The sequence below is a fragment of the Ranitomeya imitator genome, chromosome 1 (assembly GCF_032444005.1).
Source record: "Ranitomeya imitator isolate aRanImi1 chromosome 1, aRanImi1.pri, whole genome shotgun sequence".
NCBI lineage: Eukaryota > Metazoa > Chordata > Amphibia > Anura > Dendrobatidae > Ranitomeya > Ranitomeya imitator.
In genome coordinates, this window is record NC_091282.1 from 1,096,332,802 (window position 1) to 1,096,348,099 (window position 15,298).

The window sequence follows — 15,298 nt, forward strand, 5'->3', positions numbered from 1 at the left end:
AAGACCTGTGTCAAGTCCTTCAGTGTTTTGAAGAATGCACACGGCTGGTTAGTGCAGACAATGCCATAATAAGTATTAGCATCTCCCTAATGCGTCTGCTGATGAAAGTTTGACGCACAAAAACGAGCAGGCGTCTGCAGCCGAGGACGAGGGAAGCCTTGATGTCAGCCATTGTCTGGTCAGGAAAGTCTACAGGACGAGGTGGCAGGCGAAGAGGAGGAGGATAAGGAGGATGATGGGGATGAGTATTTTTTGGGTGAGGAAGCTTCTTAGGGGCAATTGAAACTGCTGACGTTGCAAGTCCGGGTTCAGGGTTTTTGAGGGAGACAAGTGACGTTGATTTGCACGAAAGTGCTTGTCAACCCAGCACAAGCACAGATTTGACAACTGGAACATTGGCCCACATGGCGGATTATGCCTTGCGTATCCTCAAAAGGGACCCACGCATTATAAAAATGATGACCGATGACGATTACTGGTTGGCCTGCCTCCTTGATCCTCGCTATAAAGGCAAATTGCAAAATATCATGCCACATGAGAATCTTGAACAAATATTGGTAACCAAACAAGCAACTCTTGTAGACCGTTTGATTCAGGCATTCCCAGCACACAGCGCCGGTGATGGTTCTCACACAGGTTGTGGAGTGATTTCGCAATGACCGCAGACTGGACAGGTACTACAGCATCAATTCAAAGTGACAGGAGACATCATTTGTCTAGTATGTTTACTAACTATTTTTCATCCCTTATCGATGTTCTCCCTCAACCGTCATTCCCATTTGATTACTGGGCATCCAAAATAGACACCTGGCCTGAATTGGCAAAATATGCATTGCAGGAGCTTGCTTGCCCAGCAGCTAGTGTGCTATCAGAAAGAGTATTCAGTGCTGCTGGTTCAATACTGACCAAAAAAAGGACTTGTCTGGCTACCCAAAATTTTGATGATCTAACCTGCATTAAAATGAACCACTCATGGATTTCTAATTATTTTGCCCCACCTTTCCCGGCTGACACCTAGCTTTCCTGTAAAAAGATCTTGCTTTTGGACTGATCTTACTGACTGTTCCAATCTCTTAATTTGCAGCTGCTGCTTGTCCAGCATATGACATGTTTACACCTCCCTAAAGGGGCTAACTCCCCCCACGGGGCCGTGGTCTTGCCACATGGCGCAAGCACCCGTCAGAGTGCCGTTTGTCTGAAGAGGTGGGTGTGCCCACTTTTGGTCAATGGCACTGCCACTGGGTCCCTCATAGTACAATGAAGTGTCTCTGGCGGTGGTGGCACGCACGCAACGTCAGACACACCGTTGTAACATGAGGGGCCCTGGGCCTGTACTGCCGGCCACGAGAGAGTGCCCCCCCAGCTCAAACAGTGCTCTACCCCTTGCAAAATTATCTGTCACTGCTCCACCACTGTTTAGTCTATGCGCTGAAATTCTTCAATGCCTGGCACTGACAATACCAATTTGTTGACATGTATGATGCTTTTTAAAATATTCTGTGGCCCTGTCCTACATTTACACCAGTAAATACTTTGCGCCAAATTACAATGTCTGAAAGTCAGCATAGGAGCCCACCCCTATACCTAAGTATGCCACCCTTTTTTTTGTTTTGTTTTTTTGCGAGACATTAACATCTATTTAGTTTTTGGGAGTACTAAATGTGTCAGACACTCCTTCCAATTGTCCTCCGCTGACCACACCAATGCTGCCTTGGTACCTCTGCCACATAATCTTCGCTGCATTGAGCCTATTTTGCTATTTTAGGCCTACTAAGTCTGTCTACGGTCCATCTTTCAAATTGTCCTCCGCTGACCACACCAATGCTGCCTGTGTACCCCTGCCACATAATCGAAGCTGCATAGAGCCTATTTTGTTGTTTTAGGCCTACTAAGTCTGTCTGTGGTCCCTCCTTCAAATTGTCCAGCGCTGACCACACCAATGCTGCCTATGTACCCCTGCCACATAATAGAAACTGCATTAAGCCTATTTTGTTGTTTTAGGCCTACTAAGTCTGTCTGCAGTCCCTCCTTCAAATTGTCCTACGCTGACCACACCAATGCTGCCTGTGTACCCCTGCCACATAATAGAAGCTGCATTGAGCCTATTTTGTCATTTTAGGCCTACTAAGTCTGTCTGCGGTCCCTCCTTCACATTGTCCTACGCTGACCACACCAATGCTGCCTGTGTACCTCTGCCACATAATAGAAGCTGCATTGAGCCTATTTTGTTATTTTAGGCCTACTAAGTCTGTCTGCGGTCCCTCCTTCAAATTGCCCTCTGCTGACCACACCAATGCTGCCTGTGTACCCCTGCCACATAAACGAAGCTGCATAGAGTCTATTTTGTTATTTTAGGCCTACTAAGTCTGTCTGCGGTCCCTCCTTCAAATTGTCCTCTGCTGACCACACCAATGCTGCCTGTGTAACCCTGCCACATAATCGAAGCTGCATAGAGCCTATTTTGCTATTTTAGGCCTACTAAGTCTGTCTGCGGTCCCTCCTTCACATTGTCCTTCGCTGACCACACCAATGCTGCCTGTGTACACCTGCCACATAAGAGAAGCTGCATAGAGCCTATTTTGTTATTTTAGGCCTACTAAGTCTGTCTGCGGTCCATCCTTCAAATTGTCATACGCTGACCACACCAATGCTGCCTGTGTACCCCTGCCACATAATAGAAGCTGCATTGAGCCTATTTTGTTATTTTAGGCCTACTAAGTCTGTCTGCGGTTCCTCCTTCAAAATGTCCTACGCTGACCACACCAATGCTGCCTGTGTACCCCTGCCACATAATCGAAGCTGCATAGATCCTATTTTGTTATTTTAGGCCTACTAAGTCTGTCTGCGGTCCCTCCTTCAAATTGCCCTCTGCTCACCACACCAATGCTGCCTGTGTACCCCTGCCACATAATAGAAGCTGCATAGAGTCTATTTTGCTATTTTAGGCCTACTAAGTCTGTCTGCGGTCCCTCCTTCAAATTGTCCTCCGCTGACCACACCAATGCTGCCTGTGTACCCCTGCCACAGAATAAAAGCTGCATTGAGCCTATTTTGTTATTTTAGGCCTACTAAGTATGTCTGCGGTCCCTCCTTCAAATTGTCCTCCGCTGACCACACCAATGCTGCCTGTGCACCCCTGCCACATAATCTTTGCTGCATTGAGCCCATTTTGTTATTTTAGGCCTACTAAGTCTGTCTATGGTCCCTCCTTCAAATTGTCCTCCGCTGACCACACCAATGCTGCCTATGTACCCCTGCCACATAATAGAAGCTGCATTGAGCCTATTTTGTTATTTTAGGCCTACTAAGTCTGTCTGCGGTCCCTCCTTCAAATTGTCCTATGCTGACCACACTAATGCTGCCTGTGTACCCCTGCCACATAATAGAAGCTGCATTGAGCCTATTTTGTTATTTTAGGCCTACTAAGTCTGTCTGTGGTCCCTCCTTCAAATTGTCCTACGTTAACCACACCAATGCTGCCTGTGTACCCCTGCCACATAATAGAAGCTGCATTGAGCCTATTTTGTTATTTTAGGCCTACTAAGTCTGTCTAGGTTCCTCCTTCAAATTGTCCTCCGCTGACCACACCAATGCTGCCTGTGTACCCCTGCCACATAATCGAAGCTGCATAGAGCCTATTTTGTTATTTTAGGCCTACTAAGTCTGTCTGCGGTCCCTCCTTCAAATTGCCCTCTGCTCACCACACCAATGCTGCCTGTGTACCCCTGCCACATAATAGAAGCTGCATAGAGTCTATTTTGCTATTTTAGGCCTACTAAGTCTGTCTGCGGTCCCTCCTTCAAATTGTCCTACGCTGACCACACCAATGCTGCCTGTGCACCCCTGCCACATAATCGAAGCTGCATAGAGCCTATTTTGTTATTTTAGGCCTACTAAGTCTGTCTGCGGTCCCTCCTTCAAATTGCCCTCTGCTCACCACACCAATGCTGCCTGTGTACCCCTGCCACATAATAGAAGCTGCATAGAGTCTATTTTGCTATTTTAGGCCTACTAAGTCTGTCTGCGGTCCCTCCTTCAAATTGTCCTCCGCTGACCACACCAATGCTGCCTGTGTACCCCTGCCACAGAATAAAAGCTGCATTGAGCCTATTTTGTTATTTTAGGCCTACTAAGTCTGTCTGCGGTCCCTCCTTCAAATTGTCCTCCGCTGACCACACCAATGCTGCCTGTGCACCCCTGCCACATAATCTTTGCTGCATTGAGCCCATTTTGTTATTTTAGGCCTACTAAGTCTGTCTATGGTCCCTCCTTCCAATTGTCCTCCGCTGACCACACCAATGCTGCCCGTGTACCCATGTAACCTTTTTTAAACCTGCAGCGAGCCAGCTTTGTGGTGTAAGGCCTACTAGCAGTGTCTGTCTGCGCCACGCAATACAGCTGTCCTCTTAAAAAAACTGAGCTGCAAGTATCAGGTTTTCAGGCTGGCGGACTTTTCAAACTGCATTGGGGCCACAAGTTTGGATGGGGTCTGTTGTGAATTCTGTGGCCAAGCTCCCTCCTGTGGTCGAGAGTGGTGCTTCGGCTGGTTCTGTCTATGAGCTTCCTTTGGTGGATGAGAGTGGTACTGCGGCTTCTGAGTTTCCTTCCTCAGGTGATGAGGTTAAGTAGTTAGGTGCTGCTCTATTTAACTCCACCTGGTGCTTTGATCCTAGCCTCCAGTCAATGTTGTAGTATTGTTCTTGCTTCCTCCTGGATCGTTCCTGTGGCCTGTCTATCCTGCATAAGCTAAGTTTTGCTTGTGCTATTTTTGTTTGCTATTTTTTCTGTCCAGCTTGCTATATTGGTTTTTCTTGCTTGCTGGAAGCTCTGAGACGCAGAGGGAGCACCTCCGTACCGTTAGTCGGTGCGGAGGGTCTTTTTGCCCCTCTGCGTGGTTGTTTGTAGGTTTTTGTGTTGACCGCAAAGCTATCTTTCCCATCCTCGGTCTATTCAGTAAGTCGGGCCTCACTTTGCTTAATCTGTTTCATCTCTGTGTTTGTATTTTCATCTTTACTCACAGTCATTATATGTGGGGGGCTGCCTGTTCCTTTGGGGAATTTCTCTGAGGCAAGGTAGGCTTATTTTTCTATCTTCAGGGCTAGTTAGTTTCTCAGGCTGTGCCGAGTTGCATAGGGAGCGTTAGGCACAATCCACGGCTACCTCTAGTGTGGTGTGATAGGATTAGGGATTGCGGTCAGCAGAGTTTCCACGTCTCAGAGCTCGTCCTATGTTTTTGGTAAATGTCAGGTCACTTTGTGTGCTCTGAACTTCAATGTTCATTGTGGTTCTGAATTACCTGTTCATAACAGTACTGGAGGCCCAAAGTACTAATGCTTCTCAATAGAGGGAAAAGAGAAGTTCTGAGACCATTTTTTTTCTTTGCACTGTGTTCTGTCTTTCTTTTCCCCTTTACATCAGGGTGGTTCAGAACACAGGTGTGGACATGGACATTCAAGGTCTGTTCTCTTTGATGCATAATCTCGCTATAAATGTACAGAATATTCAATATTTAGTGGTTCAGAATCCTATGTTAGAACCTAAAATTCCTATTCCTGAGTTATTTTCTGGAGATAGAGATAAGTTTTTGAATTTTAAAAATAATTGTAAACTATTTCTGGCTTTGAAACCCCGCTCCTCTGGTGACCCAGTTCAACAAGTAAAGATCATAATTTCTTTATTACGTGGCGACGCTCAAGACTGGGCATTTTCCCTTGCGCCAGGAGATCCTGCATTATGTAATATTGATGCGTTTTTTCTGGCGCTCGGATTGCTGTATGACGAACCTAATTCAGTGGATCAGGCAGAGAAAAATTTGCTGGCTCTGTGTCAGGGTCAGGATGAGATAGAGATTTATTGTCAGAAGTTTAGAAAGTGGTCCGTGCTCACTCAATGGAATGAATTTGCACTGGCAGCTATTTTTAGAAAGGGTCTCTCTGAAGCCCTTAAGGATGTCATGGTGGGATTTCCTATGCCTGCTGGTCTGAATGAGTCTATGTCTTTGGCCATTCAGATCGGTCGACGCTTGCGCGAGCGTAAATCTGTGCAACATTTGGCGGTATTATCTGAGCATAAACCTGAGCCTATGCAGTGCGATAGGACTTTGACCAGAGCTGAAAGGCAAGAACACAGACGTCAGAATGGGCTGTGTTTCTACTGTGGTGATTCCACTCATGCTATCTCCGATTGTCCTAAGCGCACTAAGCGGTTCGCTAGGTCTGCCACCATTGGTATGGTACAGTCTAAATTTCTTTTGTCCGTTACTTTGATCTGCTCTTTGTCTTCCTATTCTGTCATGGCATTTGTGGATTCAGGCGCTGCCCTGAATTTCATGGACTTGGAGTTTGCTAGGCGCTGTGGGTTTGTCTTGGAGCCCTTGCAGTGTCCTATTCCATTGAGAGGAATTGATGCTACGCCTTTGGCCAAGAATAAGCCTCAGTATTGGACCCAGCTGACCATGTGCATGGCTCCTGCGCACCAGGAGGATATTCACTTTCTGGTGTTGCATAATCTGCATGATGTGGTCGTGTTGGGGTTGCCATGGCTACAAGTCCATAACCCAGTATTAGATTGGAAATCAATGTCTGTGTCCAGCTGGGGTTGTCAGGGGGTACATGGTGATGTTCCATTTCTGTCTATCTCATCATCCACCCCTTCTGAAGTCCCAGAGTTCTTGTCTGATTACCGGGATGTATTTGATGAGCCCAAGTCCAATGCCCTACCTCCGCATAGGGATTGTGATTGTGCTATCGATTTGATTCCTGGTAGTAAGTTTCCTTAGGGTCAACTGTTTAATTTATCTGTACCTGAGCACGCCGCTATGCGGAGTTACGTGAAGGAGTCTTTGGAGAAGGGTCATATTCGCCCGTCATCGTCGCCATTGGGAGCGGGGTTCTTTTTTGTGGCCAAGAAGGATGGTTCGCTGAGACCTTGTATTGATTACCGCCTTCTAAATGAAATTACGGTCAAATTTCAGTACCCCTTGCCGCTGCTGTCGGATTTATTTGCTCGGATTAAGGGGGCTAGTTGGTTCACCAAGATAGATCTTCGTGGTGCGTATAATCTTGTGCGTATTAAACGGGGCGATGAATGGAAAACAGCATTTAATACGCCCGAAGGCCATTTTGAGTACCTGGTTATGCCATTCGGACTTTCTAATGCTCCATCAGTGTTTCAGTCCTTTATGCATGACATCTTCCGAGAGTACCTGGATAAATTCCTGATTGTATACTTGGATGATATTTTGGTCTTCTCGGATGATTGGGAGTCTCATGTGAAGCAAGTCAGAATGGTGTTCCAGGTCCTGCGTGCTAATTCTTTGTTTGTGAAGGGGTCAAAGTGTCTCTTTGGTGTTCAGAAGATTTCATTTTTGGGGTTCATTTTTTCTCCTTCTACTATCGAGATGGACCCTGTTAAAGTTCAGGCCATTTATGATTGGACTCAGCCAACATCTCTGAAGAGTCTGCAGAAGTTCCTGGGCTTTGCTAATTTTTATCGTCGCTTCATCACTAATTTTTCTAGTATTGCTAAATCATTGACTGATTTAACCAAGAAGGGTGCTGATGTGGTCAATTGGTCTTCTGCTGCTGTGGAAGCTTTTCAGGAGTTGAAGCGTCGTTTTTCTTCTGCCCCTGTGTTGTGCCAACCAGATGTTTCGCTTCCGTTCCAGGTCAAGGTTGATGCTTCCGAAATTGGAGCAGGGGCTGTTTTGTCGCAGAGAAGTTCTGATTGCTCGGTGTTGAAACCATGCGCCTTCTTTTCCAGGAAATTTTCGCCTGCTGAGCGAAATTATGATGTTGGCAATCGAGAGTTGCTAGCCATGAAGTGGGCATTCGTGGAGTGGCGTCATTGGCTTGAAGGAGCTAAGCATCGCGTGGTGGTCTTGACTGATCACAAAAACTTGACTTATCTCGAGTCTGCCAAACGGTTGAATCCTAGACAGGCTCGTTGGTCGCTGTTTTTCTCCCGTTTTGACTTTGTGGTTTCGTACCTTCCGGGCTCTAAAAATGTGAAGGCGGATGCCCTGTCTAGGAGTTTTGTGCCCGATTCTCCGGGTTTGCCTGAGCCGGTGGGTATTCTCAAAGAGGGGGTAATTTTGTCTGCCATCTCCCCTGATTTGCGGCGGGTGCTGCAGAAATTTCAGGCTAATAAACCTGACCGTTGCCCAGTGGAGAAACTGTTTGTCCCTGATAGGTGGACGAATAAAGTTATCTCTGAGGTTCATTGTTCGGTGTTGGCTGGTCATCCTGGAATCTTTGGTACCAGAGATTTGGTGGCTAGATCCTTTTGGTGGCCGTCTCTGTCGCGGGATGTGCGTTCTTTTGTGCAGTCCTGTGGGATTTGTGCTCGGGCTAAGCCCTGCTGTTCTCGTGCCAGTGGGTTGCTTTTGCCCTTGCCGGTCCCGAAGAGGCCTTGGACACATATCTCTATGGATTTTATTTCGGATCTCCCCGTCTCTCAAAGAATGTCGGTCATTTGGGTGGTTTGTGATCGCTTCTCTAAGATGGTCCACTTGGTGCCCTTGTCTAAATTGCCTTCCTCCTCTGATTTGGTGCCGTTGTTTTTCCAGCATGTGGTTCGTTTGCATGGCATTCCAGAGAACATCGTTTCTGACAGAGGTTCCCAGTTTGTTTCGAGGTTTTGGCGAGCCTTTTGTGCTAGGATGGGCATTGATTTGTCTTTTTCCTCGGCTTTCCATCCTCAGACAAATGGCCAGACTGAACGAACCAATCAGACCTTGGAAACATATCTGAGATGTTTTGTTTCTGCTGATCAGGATGATTGGATGTCCTTTTTGCCTTTGGCTGAGTTCGCCCTTAATAATCGGGCCAGCTCTTTGGTTTCACCGTTTTTCTGCAATTCTGGGTTCCACCCTCGTTTCTCTTCAGGGCAGGTTGAGTCTTTGGACTGTCCTGGTGTGGATACTGTGGTGGATAGGTTGCAGCAGATTTGGAATCATCTAGTGGACAATCTGACTTTGTCCCAGGAGAAGGCTCAACGTTTCGCTAACCGCAGGCGCTGTGTGGGTCCCCGACTTCGTGTTGGGGATTTGGTTTGGTTGTCATCTCGTTATATTCCTATGAAGGTTTCCTCTCCTAAATTTAAGCCTCGTTTCATTGGTCCATATAGGATTTCTGAGGTTCTTAATCCTGTGTCTTTTCGTTTGACTCTTACAGCTTCTTTTTCCATCCATAACGTGTTCCATAGGTCATTGTTGCGGAGATACGTGGCACCTGTGGTTCCATCTATTGATCCTCCTGCTCCGGTTTTGGTTGAAGGGGAATTGGAGTATATAGTGGAGAAGATTTTGGATTCTCGTGTTTCGAGACGGAAACTCCAGTATCTGGTTAAGTGGAAAGGTTATGGTCAGGAAGATAATTCCTGGGTCTTTGCCTCTGATGTCCATGCTGCCGATCTGGTTCGTGCCTTTCATGTGGCTCATCCTAGTCGGCCTGGGGGCTCTGGTGAGGGTTCGGTGACCCCTCCTCAAGGGGGGGTACTGTTGTGAATTCTGTGGCCAAGCTCCCTCCTGTGGTCGAGAGTGGTGCTTCGGCTGGTTCTGTCTATGAGCTTCCTTTGGTGGATGAGAGTGGTACTGCGGCTTCTGAGTTTCCTTCCTCAGGTGATGAGGTTAAGTCGTTAGGTGCTGCTCTATTTAACTCCACCTGGTGCTTTGATCCTGGCCTCCAGTCAATGTTCTAGTATTGTTCTTGCTTCCTCCTGGATTGTTCCTGTGGCCTGTCTATCCTGCATAAGCTAAGTTTTGCTTGTGTTATTTTTGTTTGCTATTTTTTCTGTCCAGCTTGCTATATTGGTTTTTCTTGCTTGCTGGAAGCTCTGAGACGCAGAGGGAGCACCTCCGTACCGTTAGTCGGTGCGGAGGGTTTTTTTGCCCCTCTGCGTGGTTGTTTGTAGGTTTTTGTGTTGACCGCAAAGCTATCTTTCCTATCCTCGGTCTATTCAGTAAGTCGGGCCTCACTTTGCTTAATCTGTTTCATCTCTGTGTTTGTATTTTCATCTTTACTCACAGTCATTATATGTGGGGGGCTGCCTGTTCCTTTGGGGGAATTTCTCTGAGGCAAGGTAGGCTTATTTTTCTATCTTCAGGGCTAGTTAGTCTCTCAGGCTGTGCCGAGTTGCATAGGGAGCGTTAGGCGCAATCCACGGCTACCTCTAGTGTGGTGTGATAGGATTAGGGATTGCGGTCAGCAGAGTTTCCACGTCTCAGAGCTCGTCCTATGTTTTTGGTAAGTGTCAGGTCACTTTGTGTGCTCTGAACTTCAATGTCCATTGTGGTTCTGAATTACCTGTTCATAACAAGGGTCTACAAACTGTGTCTGCAGCTCCAAGGTGTTCTCCATGTTGCCTTTCTTTAGCTTCAATTTTTAGGCTCTCGTTAAGTAGTTGTTAATTATAACACTGCATTCGGCCTACAAGTTGGGTTGGGTTCTAGAAACGGTGTCTGCCGCTCCAAGGTGTTCTCCTGTTTGCATTTCATGAGATTCTATCTTGAGGCTCTTGTTAAAGAGTTTTTTAATTGACCAACTGCAGTGGGCTGCTAGTTTGGTTGGTTTGTAAAACTGTTGTCTGCCGCTCCAAGGTGTTCTCCAGGTTGCCTTTCCTTAGCTTCAATCTTCAGGCTCTCGTTAAGTAGTTGTTAATTATAACACTGCATTAGGCCTACAAGTTGGGTTGAGTTCCAGAAACGGTGTCTACCGCTCCAAAGTGTTCTCCTGGTTGCATTTCCTGAGCTTCAATCTTCAGGCTCTCGTTAAATTGTTTTTAATATAACACTGCATTTGGCCTACTTGTTTTGTGGGCCCTACTAACGATGTCTGCCGCTCCTCCTCCACTGAACAAACCAGTGCTATTTGTTTACTTCTGTTACCAATTTTGAACTGCATTTAGCCTACTTACTGATTTGGGCCTAGTCACTGTGTCAGCCTCTCATTACAGTTGTCCTCCACTGAAAAAGCAATGCCGCCTGGTTAGTCCTGTTAACAATTTTGACCTGCATTTAGCCCACTTTATTATTTGGGCCTATATCTGTGTTTCCTCCTCATCCTGCACACTTCCCAGCCAGTGATAGATGAGTCTGCTGGTACATTGACCCAGAACGCTACATTCCCTGTGCACGCTACACAGCCAGAATGTGACCCTGCTGAAAGTCAGGTTCCCCTTTCCGCATACCATACCACCTTACACGGGGACAAAGAGGAAGGTGCAGATGAAAGTGCAGTTTCCTTTATCAGGTGGGGGGGGAAATACTCGTTGGCGACGTCACTGGCACAGGGCCCCTCATAGTATGCAAAAGTGTCGCTGCCGGTGGGAGGCGCCCCCGCCGTGCAAACACACCGCCGTACTTTGAGGGGCCCTGTGCCAGTGCCAATGCCAATGAGTGGGTCCCCCTGCTTGCTCAGGATCACAGCACTTGCAAAGTTTAAATACTTACCTCTCCCTGCTCCACTGCTGTGACGTGGTCCACATTTCCTGGGCCCACTAAATCCTTGAACCAGCCCTACTCCCCACAACTTTAGCCAAATTACCCCCAATTTCCAATGCCTAACTATTATTATAAGGTAAATTAAGATTGACAAGCTTCAGTAACAAGAATGGATGCTTTTGCCTTTAAAATGGGCACTGTAGGTGTTTTCCTGGCCCCCACTCACTGCCGACTATGCTTCCCCATTGACTTGCATTGCGTTTCGTGTTTCGGTCGATCCCCGACTTTTTGCGATAATCGGCCGATTTCACTTGACTCGACTTTTGAAATAGTCGGGTTTCGCAAAACCCGACTCGACCCCAAAAAAGTAAAAGTCGCTCAACCCTAGCGTTCACCAGTGCGATGCAGCGCACACTCTGTGTGCTAAATCTTCTCACTTAGTACTGTGCCCTGTGACAGTTAATAGGGTATGGATCTCATATCTCTTTTACAGCGGTTCTGTGAAGCAACAGACTTCGTGCAGTTCACACCGGGTGTCTGTTAACCCGCTTGTTCTCACGTGTTATACCGCCATATAGTGCATGCCATGACGCGCAGCAGTACTCCATCTCTACACAGTGGATCCCGGGTTGCGAACGCACCTTATTGTTGTATTGCATTTGGTGCATTCCGCCAACCCTACCAATGGGGTTATTGTTTGGAGTTTTTGCTAAAATACCTTAGGGGCCCTGGAAATGTTACATGGTGCCCGCAATCTATTTCAGCCAAATTTGTGTTCCAAAAATCAAATGATGATCTTTCTCTTCATACCCAGTTTTCTGACCACATGTTGGATATCAGCACTCAGAAGAAACAATAACAAACTCAATTTATGGGGTCCATTTTCCCAGGCTATTCCTTGTAAAAATGAAATATTAGAGCTAAAGCAACATTTTAGAGGTAAAGTTACAATTTATTTTTTCATTCCACTTTGCTTTAGTTCCTGTGTAGCATCTAAAGGGTGAAATAAAATTTCTGAAAGCAGTTTTGAAGTATTTGAGGGGGTGTGGTTTTTAAGATGGCATCAGTTTTGGAAAGTTTCCAATGTATAGGTCTTTCAAAGTCTGAATAGGTCCTTAAAGAAACAGGTTTTGTAAATGTCTTGAAAAAAATGTGAAATTGCAGCTCAACTTTTAACCCTTTCAACATTCTAACAAAATAATTAAATTAGACATATGGGAAATGTTTTTTATTGAAAAGTGAAAGTTTGAAAACTGCAAATGTTTCAAAAAATGTTGATATTCTCACAAATAAACACAAAACATATTGACCTAAAATTACCACTAATTTAAAGTATAATGTGTCATGAAACATTCTCAAAATCACTGGGATACATTAAAGCATTCCGTAGTTATTAACACATGAAGTGTTAATTGTCAGATTTAAAAAAAAAAAAAAAATCGGTGTGATCATTAAGGTCAAAATTGACTTGGTCACTATGGAGTTAAACAAAAGAAAAATAAGTACCACAATAAGAGCTATAATAACCCAACTATCAGAGTGAGACCATAACAGAGCCAAGAATGCACCATAGAAATAATATGGCCACTGACAAAAAAGGGCAAAGTATAAAGTGCAAAAAAGAATGTTGCAGTTAATGGAACCCCTGAGGAATCTGTAATGCAGCAATGCGCTTTGGGTGTCATCTGCCGATTCACCTTGACTTAGGCTAGTTTCACATTGGCGGATGAGGGCTTTGCTGAGCGCTGCATAGCTCCTCCGTTAAGCCCCGCCCACTGCCGCTATTCTTCTTTCAGCTCCGCCTACGTCAGCGTCAGCATGCGTCCTGCGTAGCCTATCTTTAATATTGGGTACGCAGGCCATGCGGATGTACGCGGATGCCTTTGCATGCATTGTTTTGATGCTGCACCGACCGCAACAAAATGCAACATGTTGCGTTTCATGCAGGTCGGCGCAGTGATAAAACAATGCATACGGAGGCATCCGCATACATCCGCATGGCCTGTGTACTCAATGTTATAGATAGGGTACGCGGGACGCGTGCCGAAGTAGGCGGAGCGGAAGGAAGAGGTGCGGTAGTGGGCGGGGTTTAATGGAGGAACTACGCAGCCCTCCGCGAAGCCCTCATCAGCAAATGTAAAACTAGCCTTACTCCTTCACCTGTACGATATCTTTTGACTGTTTGGTGTTTGAAAGTCATTGTTATATATTTCTATTTTTTACTTCATCATTGTGCAATAATTTCTGTGCATGTAAGTTTTTTTATATTATCTAGTGAATATAAACTGGATAGATTCATCAGATTTTATTAGAAATATTACAGGGCTTTCTGGCATTGTAATGAGTTTAATTAATAGACTGAATATGCATCTGAAATTCAGACAGCAGGAAAAACGACTACCACAATAAGACAGTGCACATCCGCTCGGGAAGCTCAAATGATACATATCGTATGAATTGAATGGCGGTCCCAAGAGTGGTCCAGCTATCTTTGATTTCCAAATATGACTGGGGTCCTATTGAGATAACCACTAGAACACTAAAACCCTTGTGCACAGGTCACATATTTTTGGCCCCTGGAAATGATGGCACAACATTCTAGGTAAGTTTTTATTGATTTTGCTTAGAATATTGTGTCACCAGAAAATTTTAACTTTATTTCCCCATTAACATAAACATAGTATAATTTTTATTTTTATGAGACACACCTGATGGGTACTTGTGATAAAATGTCGAACACTCCCACTGCAAATATTAAAAAATTAACACACGCTGCCATCTCTAGAAGCTTACTGTACATTACAGACACAGCAGTAGGTACCGGCTGTCATATTCCCATTGCTGCTTTAATGTCACATGTATGGTAAGGTACATTTGATTGTACATGAAATATTTATCACTGAAAATATAATTTACCATGAAAAAGGGCAACAAGTATAGGAAAGAAAGCGTGTTTCATAGTTTTTGGCAGATCACAGAGTTTTGAACAATTCAGAATGCAGTAAAACAAGTAGAAAGAAACATAATACATTAGGACTGAGCGCCATAAGAGCTTACAATCTGATATCCCAGCAGTTCTCTCCTGCAAATCAGAAATAAAAGTAATGTAAAGGGAATCTGTCAGCAGGTTTTTGCTACCTCATTTGAGAGCAGCATAATGTAGGAAAAGAGACTCTGATTCCAGTGATGTATCACTTACTTTACTGAGTGCAGCAGGTGGGATACACTCATAGTTTTTAGATGTACTAATGCTCAGAAAGCTGTCCCAGCCCACATCCCTGATTAGCAGCTTTCTGGGTACATTGTATGTTGACAGTAAGCTGCTAATCAGGGATGGAGGCAAAGATGAACCAGGATGCAAGTGAGCAGCCAGTCCAGTAGTGTTAGTCTCCTGCTGATAAAACAGTGCATTGAAACAACTACACACAGCCTAATAAGTGACACATCCCTGTAATAAGGGTCTCAGGCTCTACATCCACTGTGCTTTTGATCAAATAGCAAAAACCTGCTGACAGATTCCCTGTAATGTTTGCAGAACATTGGGTTATTATGGTTAGTGATCTGCATCTCCAAAAGTATGTCTTATAAGGCGTATCTCCTCCAATTAGATGTCTATAACGTCTTTATGATGTCTCATGTTTCCATGGTATTGACTGAATGCAAAAAGAAAACAATCTCATTTAAGGGGAGTCTTTCTGCACAAAGTAACTATTCAAACCAAGCCATAGCTATGAAAGAAGGAAAAAGGGATTGGGTAGATAAATTGGAAGGAGAACTGATCTGTTCAGACACACTAAGGATGCACCAAGTGCCTGGGCTTGGTTTGTACAGTCATTTTGCTCTGACAGACATCATTTA